This window comes from Hylobates moloch, unplaced genomic scaffold (assembly GCF_009828535.3).
Source record: "Hylobates moloch isolate HMO894 unplaced genomic scaffold, HMol_V3 SCAFFOLD_6, whole genome shotgun sequence".
NCBI lineage: Eukaryota > Metazoa > Chordata > Mammalia > Primates > Hylobatidae > Hylobates > Hylobates moloch.
In genome coordinates, this window is record NW_026652281.1 from 64,504,570 (window position 1) to 64,518,441 (window position 13,872).

General features: G+C 42.6%; 1 protein-coding gene across 3 annotated transcripts in view; it reads right to left on the bottom strand.

Moving 5' to 3' along the window:
* The window catches only part of VCAN (versican), a 109,975-nt gene extending 102,262 nt beyond the window's left edge, over window positions 1-7,713 (bottom strand). For all 3 annotated transcript variants that reach the window (XM_032156909.2, XM_032156910.2, XM_032156911.2), the window contains exon 1: window positions 7,358-7,713. The gene's annotated coding sequence lies outside the window, so the exon portion shown is untranslated. The remainder of the gene's footprint in view (window positions 1-7,357) is intronic.
* Window positions 7,714-13,872: the final 6,159 nt, after the last annotated feature.

Here is a 13,872-nt window from a genome sequence, read left to right on the forward strand (position 1 = left end):
CCATGAGAAATGTCTGCAGGGAGGATAAGGGACACACCAGGGATGGGCAGCCTCAGAAAGAAAGCCAAGATTCTATTAAATAGATATTTAGTATTCTCCCTTGATTTTGGGGAAGCTCAGCTGACAAGGGGTGACTTAAGGACACAGACACAGTGGTTTTTTCCACCATTCTGCTAATTAGTTACCCTAGACAACCAACTTTCTAGGATACTTCAGCTACAAAGTGGATGTAATGAGCACCGCATATCATATTGCTCATTGGTTCTTTCTCACAGAAAGAATCATTGTACTGCAGAGAGAAATCACATGATTTAGGTGTGAAATTTCATGAATTTACTTCATACAAGCAATAGCATCATGTGAATTCCTGAACCTGGACTTGGCTAAGCTTTTTCACATTGTCGCCCCTTAGCACTCCTCTGTTGTCTGCCTGGTGAACTCCTTTCTCATTACTCTACCTAAGACATACTATACTCTATTCCCTTTCCCATGCTCTATTTTCATCCTAGCACATATCACCATTTTGCATATGTGATTGGGAATTGCCTTTCTCTACCTACCATAGTAAAAGTTCCAACAGAGCAGTCTTTGATGTTTTGTTCACTCCTGTATCCACAATGCCTAGGACACTCAGTAAATATTTGTTAAAAGAATGAATATACACCCATTTTACATAATTAAATGTATACTATATACACAGTTTCGTCTATCAATTTTTTCACTTAAAATACAATATATTTTGGAGAATGTTCCAAATCAGCAAACACAATTTTTCCATGTTATTTTTGACAGCTGCATAGTTTTCCATTGGGTGGATACAGCAACTTTTATTTAAATAGTTCCCTATGATGAACCTTTACACTGTTTCCAGATATTTGCTCTTAGAAGCAATGCTGCAAAGAACATCCTTGTCCATTTGTCTTGGGTGACACTGGTACCAATATCCATCCATATAACAATGTCAAGAAGTGGAATTGCTGGATCAAAGAGTATATACATCTTTTAAAAACTTTTGATAAAGAATCAAAAAAAATGTGATTGCCAAATTATTTTTTAAAGTAGAGGAACCTATTTACTTTCATACAATAGTATATGAGAGACCCAGTTTCTCCACAACCTGGCCAACACAAACTTGCATCAAACTTTTTTATTTTATTTTTGCCAGGCACAGTGGCTCACACCTGTAATCCCAGCACTTTGGGAGGCTGAGGTGGGTGAATCACTTGAGGTCGGGAGTTCGAGATCAACTGCCATGGCCAACATGGTGAAACCCCACTCTACTAAAAACACGAAAATTAGCCAAGCATGGTGGTGGGTGCCCGTAATCCCAGCTATTAGGGAGGCTGACACAGGAGAATCGTTTGAACCTGGAAGGCAGAGGTTGCAGTGAGCTGAGATTGTGCCACGGCACTCCAAACTGAGTAACAGACTGAGATTTCAACTCAAAGAAAAAAAAGAAAAAAAATTATTTTTTTGTTACTCCTCTGATTGGTGAAAAAATGGTGTTTTAATTAGTATTTATTTAATTACAGATGAGGCTGAGTGATTTTTTATATAATTTTAAAACTCTATGTCTCTTTCTGCCACTACCTGTACATAATTTTTGCTCATATTTTGATAGATGTGGACTTTTCAAAGTTATTTATAAAAGTCCATGGAATATCAAGAGTTATTAGCTTTTTGTCTCTCAAATGTTGTAGATGTTTTCCAAATGTGTTATTTGCTTTTGTGTAATTTTTACTTAGTCAGACCTATCAATATTTCCTAGAATGGCACTGGTTTTTATGTTTTGCTTAGAACAGGTTTCTCTATTCCTAACTTATTTTTTTAATCCCATGATTTTCTTTTATCATTTTTTTAAAAGTTATTCCCTACATTTCATATTTGATTCATCTTACATTTCTTTTAGGATGAGAAATCAGGTAGAGACTGATTCTTATTTTGCGTGGACCCATCAACTGTCCTGAAACCATTTATTGAATAATTCTTCTTGTCCACTGAATGTCCAACTTCATTTGAGTCAATTTCTGTAATCTGTCTTCTGATTAATGAAACTAAACAATTTTTAAAACAATATGCCCCTCTCTGATTTATTTTATAGATTTAGTAGAAACTACATGGCTTGGATAATGCAGTTATTATTAAAATTATAGAATTAGATCAATATGAATCCCACAGACATAATATATTATCATCCCTTTTTTGTATAGGTTTTCAAAGTACTTACTTTTTTGATCTTTATAACTGCATATTCATTTAATAGATTATGACACTAAAGGTCCAAAAATAGTATCTTTGCTTGGTTTTCTCAGCTAGTGAGTCCAACTCAAACTTTCTGATTCCAAGTCTAGTGCTCATTCCACTATACCTCAAGTAATATCAAATCAATAATTTAATAATAAAAAGATTATAATTTATCAAATGTTTATTGTAAAATATGTAATCTCATTTTATAAACTCCTCTTAAAATCCTTAGAAGAATGAGGTAGGATGTATATAGATGTGGAAAGTATATACATTTGTATCATTTTATAGATGGTAAATCTACCCAGAGGTGTGTTTCAGGAAACAGAACTGACACATTAAACAAAGATTCTTTGTACTGACCTCTGAAATACAACCACCTCTAACACATTCAATGGTAAGAACTTAGCAGTGTTTAAAAACCCTGTATACACACCCCCCCCCACACACACACACAGACTTTATATATATATATATGTAATTTACCAAGTCTAGGCTACAAGAGGAAACTGGCAAAAATTCACTAATTGAAATGGGGCTTGGCCAAGACATTCATCTCTAATCCCCCCTTTTTCTGATTCCAAATCAGGGAGAGTGCATGCTTTGTGTTTTCTGGTAAAATACAGACCTATGTAACAATCAGCATATTTTCTCAGACCAGAGCAAGTAACTCCCAACAATGAGTGTTTGTCAGTCCTAACTGGTTTCTCTATGTGGGTGGTGAAAAAATACCTTACTACAGTCATTAATTCTTTCCCTCAAAAGAACCGTGTGTCTTGAGAAGTTCTGCTCCATCACAGGGCAATATCCCATTTTAAATACAGTGTTTACTGATGTTTGTCCATGAATGACGTCAACAAAAGTGTTTAAATCTCACCAGGAAAGGAGGGCTTAGTTGCCAGACTTTGGGAGACAGAGTTAGTTGATCTTTGCGCTCTCAAAGGCTCTGTTACTCAATTAAGTGACCAATCATTAACTCCAAAGTATTTAAGCCTAATAATACAACAAAAGAGAGAACAATGGGTAGTATCTTTAACATTAATCATCGTCACCTTTGGTTTAGCTGTTTAGGTCCTTTCCAAGCAGAATTTACAAGTGTATAGATACAGGTATTCTGGAATATCAAAGGCATCTCCCTCCAGTTTGCAAACACAGGGAAAAAGAAGAAACTTACATCTGTAAACCTATGTAAATCTAGGGGGATTCCTTTCAAACCTCATTTTTTTGAAAGCAGGAAATACAATTTAAAACCAACTCTGTTTTTATCTACCAAAAGAAACAAAACTTTGAATTCTGACATAAATCCTAAATGATTGTCTTGAATCTCATCCCGCTTCCTACCTCATCTTCTCACAAGAAGATTAAGGACTGTGGACTTGGTGCTGGAGGAAGTAATTGCTTAATCACATTGGAATCCATTGGAACCCTTTACAATATTAGAGCGGGCAGACAATACGATTCTAACATATTTCTTTCTTTACTCAGAGCTGAGAACCAGAAGTCAGACTCTTGGAGACCTTCTCCCTGATGTACTGCTCTTAACATTTACAAGTTACAAACTGGGAACCGCTTCTATCTCAGAACACTAATTGTTGCTTCCATTGGTACCTTCCTATTTTTATATTACACTCACAACATCCTATTTTAGGACTTTATGTGAATATTTTCAGGATGGGTTTGGCAAAATTGTCAAGAAGTACTTAAAACAATTAGGTCACAGCTTTCAGCAGACAAAAAGAAAAAGACGTGGCTGTTAGCTACAGAATCTGAGGTGATGGAAGAGATCTTTAAAATCCAGTTCTTCCAATATACAGCAAAACGGGAGGACTAAAAATGCAGCTTTAAGTAGCACTGTCTCGTCTGCACCAAGCTTCTCCAGGTCTCCAGCTCAGTCACTCCCTAAATAGGTGCTGAGCTTCCAGTCCCCGCCAGGTCCCCGCTAAGGTTCCTCATTGACGCACAGGAACCTCAGTTACACTCGCAGCCCTTCCATGTTTGCCCCCATGAAATTCTATTAGTCTTGTCGAATGGCAATATTTACCATTCCAGGCGAACTCTTTATGACAGTCTGGAACGAAATGAATCTGTTAATTGACTAAAAATGGTCTTTAGAGTGACCCGGATGTATTTAAAAAGTCAACAAATGAAACACAGTATAAAGTCGTCTCATTTTTCTGACAAAAAGTTTGCTTGGAGTAAATGTTAACCTCTCCCCTGCCTCAAAACAAAAGCACTATGCCCATCCTACCACTCCCAAGAAGCAAGCAAAAAATAAAAATTATAAAAAAAGAAATTTAAATAGCCTTTTAATAAGAGTGGTCAGCGCAATCTGGATGGAACTCGGGTCAGCTCCAGACGCAGCCGGCCCCGAATCCTGGGGGCGAGGCCACTCGGCTCTCTAGGCTAAGCCGGGCCCCGCCTTCCCCGCCCCGCCCCCATTGGCCTCGGTGGGTGGGGGCCTTGGCTGCGCCGTCCGCCTGTGCGGCTGTACTGCTGTCTCCGAGCCCAGGAAGTCACACCCGTCTCGGGCTGGGAGCCGAAGCTCCAACCCACGTGGCGGCTGGCGAACCCAGCCGCTGCGGGGAGCGCCCGTTGCGGGTCCTCCCTTGGCGCGAGCTGAGCGAGTGGGGGCGGCCCCCAGACCCAGCCCCTTTGGGCGGGGCTGGCCCACCTCCGCTCTTCTAGTTCTTTCCCACCCTTCCATCCCAGCAGGCCTCTGCAGTCACATTTGTTGCCGCCGGGAAAGGAAAAAGCATCCTAAAACGAGTCTCGAAATTCAGACCCAAACCCCGAAACGAACCCTTCCGGTCCGTTCCTGGCTGTTTGAATGCCATCTGCCCCATCTCCGTTCCTTTCTTCTTTCCCTCCCCTCCACGGCCCTCTTTGCTTCCACTTCCCTTCCTTCCCTTTCTTTTTTCCTCCCGCTGCCCGCCTTCTCTCCACTTTCCCGTCCGACGCGCGCCCTGAAGTTGAGGAAGTTTAAGTTTTGTATTAGGAGCCCTTCTTTTGCAATATCCTGGGGCGGGGCCCTAGCGTTGGGTTCAAGTGGTCATGGGTTTTGAGAGCACTATATGTGTATTATCTTTCTTAAAGACGCCGAGCGTGGCGCGTGGAGACCTCCGAAACCTGGCTCCACCCCGACCATGTGCGTTCGTCCACTAAGCGGCGAACTGGACCCAGAGCGCCGCGTGCGTTCCAGCCGACTCGCGAGAAGGCATCTCTGCACTTTGCCCAGACCAAGACCTTTTTTCAGGGTCCTCCAAACCCCTAGATGTACGCCGTAGATTGTGGAGGGCAAAATGAATGACTTAAGGGAAAACGAGGGCCTTCCATCCTTGAACACAAGGTTGTGAAAGCTGCTCGCTTGGTCTGGAGGGGGCTTGTTTTTCTCCACCCGTGCGGGACTTCTCCATCAGGGGGCGCCCACACCCGCCGCAAAACTCCCAATTCCTAGACATCTAGGTTCTGCAAGTCCTGTGAGCTGAACTGGGGGCAGATCCGAAGGAGCGCACCGCCTCCCTCGCTCCTCCCTCCCTGCTGCCTTGGAGGACGGAGAAGGCAGGGATTTCACACTAGCCATTCATTTGTCAGCTGTGGGGGAGGGGACGCAGAAGCTAGAGAGACAGAACAGAGGCTGGGAGAGGGGAAGCGAGGCAGAGAAGATGGAGACAGAGGGAGACACAAAGATGAGGAACGCGACCCAGAGAGACTGCCGCGGGTGTGCGCGCGGCAGGACAACTCTCCAGGCGCCGTGTAGATTTCGCTCCCTTCCCGCAGCATCTCCCAGGGACATGCAGGACTTGCCGAGACGCAGTTGGATTGGAGAGCAAATAGTTTAAGCTATGACACTATTTTTCTACCCCGCTCTCCGCTGCCTAACACCCAGACCGCTCCACGCCCAGTGACACAGTCCGCGAGCCAGAACAACCCGGATGCCCTAGGTCTGCACGCACCAGGGATGTCGCCCTACAGCGCCCACGCCTCTGCAGGACGGTGGGGCGCTCCAGCCGAGGACGTCCCCCGGGGCTCCCGGCACACGCGCGCGCCGCTGCCGCTAGACCTGCCAGTAAAGTTGCTCAACTAGAGCGGAGAACTAGGAGAGGGTGGGAGATATGTAAGGAAACGGAGGACTCCTGTAGTCTGGGCGAGAGGACTGGACCCAGAGGCCCCTGATTCGGGTCCCCGCGCCACCTTTGTCTGCAGTGCGCTCTGGGTGCCGGTTTGCTTGTTGAGATGGGAGCGACAGACCTATTTCACTCTTCAGGGTGAGAAAAATTGTTGCACACCCCTGCCGATTCAGAACAGGCTTTTCCCGCCCAGGGGCCTCCCAGACCTCCGCGGGGCTCCAACAACCCCACCCCCCATCTTCTGCTCCTTCCCTGCTGGCCCCTTCGCACCGCGCGCAGGACAAAAGAACCCAGGGGCGCCGGGAGAGAACCGTGACAGTCCCCAAGTCGTCAAAGAGACACGGCGGGGATCCTGCACCTCCTCCGGCCGGACCTCCTCCCAGACTGCCTGCGGTCTGAAGGGGTCAGGTCCGCGCAGGTCCCAGGCTGCTTGGGCGCCGGGTCGCACTGTCAGGAGCTGCCCGGGAGTGGCTTTCCAGGAACACCAGGCACTGACCACACACCAGGGGCTGGGAAACCAGGTGGCCTGCACCAAGGCGGCTTCGGGGACTTGTCTGTGGCAAGTCTTGGTAGTCCCCATTCAAACTTTTGCCTCGAGCGTGTTAAGAACAAAAAAAAAAATCAAAGTGCCAAAGGTCCCTCTCTTCTCTCCAGCTCAAGAACCCACCACTTTTCTATGATTTCTCTACAATTTATTCCCTCCCTTCCCCCAGCTCCGTTAGTCATTTTACCCCCACCCCACCCTGGGTTTCTTTTGTCTGAATCTTTTTCATCACCAAGGTCCCTCTGTATCCCTCTCCCCCAAAAGCCCTTTTGAAAGTTACCTGCATTTTTAAAGTGCCTACATTTTCTTAACTTCGCCTTACAGCTCCTTGCCTTAATTAAAGCCTTCTACCAATTGCTTCTTTTTTCTAAGCTCGCGGGTTTTTTTCTATAAGTTTTTTTGTTTTTGTTTTTTAAAGGGGGAACAAAAGAAACGTGATTACCTTGGAAGGCGGCTTACTGCAGTTTGGGGGGAAAATTCACTGCAGCGCTGCGCGACTGGGTTCGGCGTTGGCCAGGCGGGTCACATAGGAAGCGTGGTGGCCCGGGGAAGGGTGCGGAGGGTGCGGGACGGTGCTGGAAGATGCGGGAGGATGCGGGGCTGGCCGAAGATCTTGGTCCCAGCTCCTGTCCACAACACCTAATGTTCTCGGCTGTTGCGTCCGCACGCCTGGAGTTCTTCCCCAGAAAGGCTCGGGGCAGCTCGCCTGCAAGTTCAAATGCGGGTTGTGACACCCATCATCATTATATCACTGTACCGTCAGAGCCGAGGAGGAGACTCAGCGAGAAGAAGGAGGAGGGAGAGGAGGAGGGTTCATTCACAGGCTCCAAAAGCGCTCCGCAGCTTCAGCCACTCCTAAGAGTCCAGGCTTGGAAAGCAGGCGGAGGGGCGGAAAGGCAGCTCCCCGCGCCTGCGGTAGGGACCGCCTGCCTCCCTCCACAGGCACTCCCACCTCTTGGCGTTTCTTCCTGACAAGAAGTACCAATCGGCTTGGGGACAGCAGCGCTCCCCATTCAGGGGCTCACTCAGTAACATCGCTCTGCTCGCGGAAACCACTGCCCTCCCACTCCTTCCCCACCCCCACTTCCCCGCCCCCCTGCAGCTAGTTCTGGGTTAGGGGAAAGGAGCCCCCAGGCTCTTAGGGGGCAGGCCAGCAATAGACAATTGAGTACGATCACTTCTCGGGAGCACAGAAAACTGTAAAATCAGCAAAGAACTTGGTTACAGCCTGTTTACGCGCCCACAGAGCTTGCCTGTCCCATCAAAGGGAAGTGTCAGGCTCAAGGCTCCTGCCAACCTGAAAGAGACACTGAGAAAACGAGATCCTTCGGGGACCTAGAGGGAAAGTGTAAGAATTCCCCACTGCACTCCCAGGGAACTGCCCAATGGGGAGCCCGGCGTCAAAAGACCCTGGTAATAAAAGGCTGGACAGGAAATTCCCCCAGGCAAATCCCTTGTCGGATTCAAAGAGAATACTTTTCCTCTGCCACAAATCTCTCCCCACATAAGTCTAGATTCTGCTTTCTTCCTTCTTCCTTTCCTTCAGTCTTTCCAAGTATCTCTGAGTAGAATATTTGATAATTTTCCTGAGTAACAGGGACTTCTTGGAAGTATCAATCACCTCTCATGCTGTCAGGAAATAAGACCATAATCTTTCATGCGTTTATGCGATTGTTTTTCTTCAGTCAGGCCCACCCCACTGTGTAAACAGCATCAACACATGGAAGAGTCCCCTGCATTGTGTTACAAAAGATTTCCAATAGGACCTTACAGAGCAAAGGGTCAAACAGCTGACACAAAGGATTTCTGTCCCCTTAGAAAAGAGGGACTTTGGATTTTCCTTTTCTTTGAAGTCAAGTGTGAGTTTATACAATAGGAGCAAAATAAATCCAAGGTGCACATCAGTATAACACTAGGGATACTAGAATGGATGGCAAACTTTTCCTTCTACACAAATATGAAAGTGTCCTCACAACTCTTCTCTCTGAAGCCTCTACTTAGAAAATTATATTAAACATAGGACCTCAAAACAGTAGTGATTAAAGATGAAAGCCAATTTTTCCTCTCAACTCCTTTGATTAGCTTGGTTTAAACTTACGCTTTAAAACTTTTAGTAACCTAGACTCCTGCGCATGCGCATTTATAAGATTTCTTTTATATTTTGTAATTTGTAGGCATTCAGCATGGTCATTGATTTTAAATGATAAACAGGTAGAAGACTTCGCAGGATAATTTCAGTTCTCACCATGTGCATCTCTCATTTCTTTTGTTATTTATCAGCTCACTGCAGTAATATAACTATCAGTTACATCATTTGGAAATCAATTTGTTTTTGCAGTGAATTATTTATTCTTAGTAAATTTATTGTACTACCATTCCAAACATTGAAATTTGATTTCATCAAATGTTTAGAATGATAGTCACAGAGCAGAATCAGACTTCAACCTTCATGTATAACATGTAAGCAAACTAAGGGGCAGAAAGTGACTGTCCCAAAGTCACACCATTAATAGCCCAGTGGTCTTTTCAGTGCTAATCATAGCAACTTTAGATTCAAGATTGCTTGATTCAGGAATGGAGAGAAATAAAATAAAATGAATCTTCATTGAAATATATACTCCAGACATAAGGTAGACCCTTCTGTGAAACACTTCAAGATATGGATTTGTGGCCGGGCGCGGTGGCTCACGCCTGTAATCCCAGCACTTTGGGAGGCCGAGGCGGGCGGATCACGAGGTCAGGAGATTGAGACCATCCTGGCTAACACGGTGAAGCCCCGTCTCTACTAAAAATACAAAAAAAAAAATTAGCCGGGCGAGGTGGCGGGCGCCTGTAGTCCCAGCTACGCAGGAGGCTGAGGCAGGAGAATGGCGTGAACCCCGGGGGGCGGAGCTTGCAGTGAGCCGAGATTGCGCCACTGCACTCCAGCCTGGGTGAAAGAGCGAGACTCCGTTTCAAAAAAAAAAAAAAGATATCGATTTGTATTCTCATTCTTAAATTTGAGTAAATCTAGTTGAGTTTCAAAGAGTTCAAGTAACCTGCCCAAGGCTATTTTGTAAGTGACAGATCTGCCAGTCTGAAAAGCTTATTATCTATTACCCTCTGTCCCTTTATGATACAGTTAAGTAAAACTTTTCAACAAAGGAAAACTAGAGCAGAAACAAGCAACTAATAGCAGATTAATGCCCATTTTTAAGGAAATGTTAATAGTTAACATTCACTATAAATAATACCACCTGTATATAATGGAACATGATTGAAAGTGATGGGTTAGATACTTTTTACATTCTGAGATGTTTTCATTTATGTTGCCAAATTTGATTCTCTAATCCTCCAAAATTTTGTTTCTTTTAATGCCAATAGACTTCACAACCCTTGACCAAATAGTTCTGCAGGACAAAGGCACTTTCTCAGGGCTGACTTAAGGAATTAGAATATGCACAATGTTGAAAAGCTTTATACTGCCTGTCTTTTCTCTTCTTTGACTTGTAACATTATTATTCAGAAAATTAAATACTTCTTCAGGCTATCAGATAACTAAAATGAAATTATACCCCATGAATATCTCCTTTCTATCTCTAGGGCAGACTTTCCCCTCTAGCTATCTAAAATGGAGAATGGATAAAAAAGAAAAAGGAAAACATACAGGTATATTTAGAATAGAGTCTACAGTTGTATTATTATTTCTATGTAACTCTTTTTAATGACTTTCTTTCATCAAGAGAAAGAAAATGAGAGAGCATTTATTTCTGATTCTCCAATGCCTGACAAAACTATCAGAAGTTTTTGAATGGGAAAATATATATTTTTCAGGTTTTATAACTAAAATTGTATTTATTTGTCCATTACACTCAAGTATGAATCAAACAGTAATTAAAATCTTATTCTGTGAGTCCCCCTTTAAATCACATCCTTGTACTGGGGATATTCTTTGTGAAAACTCCAAGATCCCAGGTATAAATAAAGCAAGATCTTCATTCACAATGCTTGTGTGAAAAGAAACCATAAGCCAGAAGCTATGTGCCTTGCTTCCTTGCTTTGATCTTGTCTTTGGGACTTTGGCTGAGCTCAGGGGCAGCAAGCCAATGACTTGGAGAGGAAAGGTGTAGATGGCAGATGTGTCTCCAGGGAATTTTATTATCTTCATCTAAACCTCCTTCTGAGGTTCTTTAGGATCACATTTCAGACTTCTCCTTTTTTATTGATCAGGTGAAGTGTTCTTAGACATGGCGTCATCCATTGCTACTCTAGGGATGACAAGATTCCAGTCCCATTCAAATTCAGAAAACAAAGAGCTTAGTTTCAACTCCTTGATCTGACTGGTCCTAGGCACGACGAAGCAAATTATCCTTGCTGGATGATGCAATAATGCTACAGATTAAAAATGTACTTTTATTAACTTTCAAAGACCCTAGAAAAAGCAAGCCCATCCTCTAAGATTGTGTCATAATTTTTTTTAAAAAATAAGACACTACAAATTAGGGACAGACATTTTATCCAGCACTTTGACTTCTCTTTGGCTTTCTAGGAAATGCAAAAATATAAGGTCTTTATTGCCTTCTTTTTATTCTTAAAAAAGAAAGCTTGCAAAAGGCAAAGTGATGGTGGCAATCTCATTGTGCTTTAACCTGAAGCATATAAATTGCTCTGATAAATTAAACATAGACATAAAACATTAGATTTTTAGATCTAATGTTTTAGAAAGCCTTAAAACATTAGATTTTTCCCAGAAATCAGATATTGAGTTTTTGCTCTCCAACCCCCAAATCAAAATGTTACAGTAAAATGTTTGTTTTAATAATTTTTTTTTCTCCTGTGCTGTAAATGTCCTGTTCCTGGTTGAGCAGATTTCTCTAGAACTTAACTGAAAGACCATCTACATCACGACAGAACTATGCAAGCCAAAGCCAAGTTCCAACATGGAGTGATGGGAGAGGCCGGGCTGCCGAGAGGAGATGACTTCATTAATGAGAAGAGAGGCTCTCTGAGTCGGTCCTCAAGGCAGCCAAATGGCTCAGCACATCTGCACTCACCCTGGGAGGCTGCCTGGAGCACAGCATCAAAAACACTATCTTTTTTATAAAGAAAAAGATGAAGGCATAAAGAACGCAGTCCAACTAAATTGAATCAAAGATTGTATCACTCTTACTCCCTCCTTAGTCACTTTCTCAAAGTCTTTTTCTTCCCTCCCCACAGTCTGAAAAATATAGGTCATTTTTATAATGCACTTGTCTGACTGAAGCAAGACAAACTGAAGAGTCTGGTTTCTGAACACAAGGAAGCGGTAGAGATCTTAGAATCAATGAGGCAGGGCGGAATACAATGCAGAAGGTTTCTTAAGAGGCAGAACTTTTGCAGTTGCTGTTTATTTTTAGTGACTACCCGTTTCCATTTATTTAATTAGACTACAGTGGGACTGAGACAAGGAGCATAATGAAAGCTGCTGCACTGATGGGGCAAAAAGACACATGGCATCATTAATGTCTCTGTGGTGAGCAAAGGTAGAATGCAAGATAGAAAACAAGGAAACCCACGTTGTAAGAAAAGTGTTCAGCATGGGTATCAACCAGCATGTAGAAGCAGCAAACATGCATTCCATTTTTATTCTATTGACAAAACGAATTGCAGGACTAATGCTTGCTCCTATTAAAATACGAGAAATCACATTTTAATCCTACAAATCAAAGGCCAAATATTTGTTGTAATAATTCCAAAAAAAAAGAGAAGATCTGTAAGACTTAGCAAATACTTATTACAAACACACTGCTTTCAATTTTTATATTTTCTCTTAATTCAACAAAAGTTTATTGAGCACCTTTTATGCGCATTGTTTTAGATAGTAGGCATTATTCAAAACAGTAACAATTATTTTCCATCCTTAAAGAGTTTATAATCTCTCTAGAAAGAAATTAACTCATTGGAGTAGCCAGAGTTACAACTGATCTATAAAATGACTAGTGAACTTAGAGGAAAATTGTATATAAATATTTTTGTCTCCATTGGCTGGTTCAGCTAGACATCATTTAAAAAAACATCCCATTGACTACGAATGGATGAAGGAAGGATGATAGTTCAGCAAATCTATCTCCCTTACTGGAAAATCTTTTTCATGCACATAATCTATTAACACTGAATCCCAGGCATTAACTTTATTGCACGTGACAAAATCATCTTTCTTATTTTCTTATAATATAGTTGGTAAAATAACATGTTGTTATTTTACCAACATGTTGTTGGTATATATATTTAGCAACTATATACAACTATATACACTGGTGTATGCAATATAGTTGGTAAAACAGCAACATGTTATTTTACCATGTTGGTAAAATCCCAACATGTTGTCAGGGTTCATTGTAAGTGATAAATCAAACATTTGTACTATGTGGAAAAAAAGGAGAATGATAAAGAAAAGCATTGGTTGTCATCCTAATAAGAAAGGAAGCTCAGGGAAATTGAACACTCTAAGGGTACTAGGGTCTCTGACTACTGGGCACCAGTATCAAATGTAGTGACTAGAAAGCAAGAGAAAAGAACAATGTGCTAAAAATTCTCCTTCTTAGTTATCATAAAGTTAAAATAATATGATTTAAAATATAATACCCAATCTATAGGCTTCCTTCACAAAAGAACTTGAGAAAGTGTAATGACCTTTCCTATCCCCATTTCCACAACTCCTTTGGCCACTTTTTGTTTTATCTTCTCTCTTGTGGCAGCTGTCTTTTCTTGCCTCCTCCCTCCCATATCATCTCACAAGGTAACTATCTTAGTTTGGATTCCCACAGCAGCAAACCCTGCGACAAGGATTCAAATGCAAATAGTTTATTTGAGAGTTGAGATCAACAACCCTCTATAGGGAAGTGGGAAATGAGGCAGAGAAGGGAAGGAGGGTGGCAAAAGGAGCATTTCTAGCAGGTTGCACCCTGAGTAAGTGGAGCTTATTCTCATTAGAAATGC